Here is a 1,506-nt window from a genome sequence, read left to right on the forward strand (position 1 = left end):
GGGTTTGAACTGCCAGCCTTTTGGTTAGCAGTTAATAAGTGCCTCAGGCACTATGCTACCAGAGCTCCTTTTGCCAATAGGCTAGCTACACTAAATAAATATTCACCAGCCAAATTACATAGGTCTTAGTAATACTTTTTTTAAAAAGAGGAACTTTGACAAAAAAAATGAATGGGTAGACTCTTTAAGTAATACATGTTGTTGTTGTTGTGTTGTTGTTATGTACCATCAAGTTGGACCTGACTCATAGTGACCCCTCCTTGGGTTTCCGAGGCAGTATCACTACGGAAGTAGATTGCCCATCTTCCTTCCCAGGAGTGGCTGTTGGTTTTGAACTGCCAGTCTTCTAATTAGCAGTCAGGTGCCTTAGGCACTCTGCTACCAGAGCTCCCTGATAGGATAGTAATACATATGATTATTATTAAATAATTTTAACATTCTGATGAAAAAGGGGAAAAGAAAAGAAATCCGCTAAGTGTTTACTCAATTTGGAAAAGTGATCTACCATTAAAGCTAAACCTTGTTAAAAGTCAAAGACAGAAATTTGTAATTTGCTGGTTGTTGACCTAGCAAGATGGCAGACTAGGCAGAAAGACTGCACAGACCCTCTTCAACAAAGAAAAGGGAAACCAATTAACACAGACACAGAAGATAATCCTGGATCCCTGAGCCTTGAAGGGAAAGATATAGAAGTGGACTAAACCCCAACCAGCAGAAGAATTTGCATGAAAATACCAAAAAAGGAGACAGATGGAGCTGTGGTCTGGCAGTGATCCTGAGCGATTGTGACTACACAGACAGCTTGGAGATTCCCGAGCGGTGGTAGGACCTAAGAATTAACCAAAAATCACCCTCCTAGCCAGAAACTTCACGGAGGACTGTGCATGGTGTCTGAGGAACAAACAGAGAAGGTGAAGAGAAAGGTGGGCTGAGCTGTGGAATTTTGCAGGTCCGGAGGGTGCCGCCATTTTGAAGGTTTAAAAATTGGCTTGACTATTTTGGATATTTAAAGAGACAGCACTCTCGCTGATTCCTAGGGCTTAAGAACATGTTCTGCTTTCCAGCAACCCCAGGGACACTCGGGACTTACAAGACTGAAAAGGTACGATACTCCACTTGTTACTCTTATACCCCACGCCCACTTGGTGAAGGGAGGTGTGGCCATCCCCCACTCCTACCTACCTTCTGGGCCCACAGGAACTCCATCACAGTCTGTGTGCTCAGACGGAGCCTGGGTGCCCTGTCCTGTCCTCCACCGATTTTTTTTTCTCCTTTTCTTATTTTTATTTTTTTATTTTTTGCCTTCTTTTTTTGTGGTGATTAGTTTGCTTGTATTTGTCTGTTTTAAAAGAAATAATATTATTAATACTTTTGTCCTTTTTATTATTATTCTTAATCTTTCCCTCCCAGGTCCTAGTTTTCAGCATTTTTTTCTTTTCCCTGTGCCTGGTTGAAATTTTTATTTTTTTAAATTTAAGTTTTTTTTTTTTTTCTTTTCCCCCTTTT

The sequence above is a fragment of the Orycteropus afer genome, unplaced genomic scaffold (genome assembly GCF_000298275.1).
Source record: "Orycteropus afer afer isolate SDZICR_OR568_19922 unplaced genomic scaffold, OryAfe1.0 scaffold00013, whole genome shotgun sequence".
In the NCBI taxonomy this organism is placed as follows: domain Eukaryota; kingdom Metazoa; phylum Chordata; class Mammalia; order Tubulidentata; family Orycteropodidae; genus Orycteropus; species Orycteropus afer.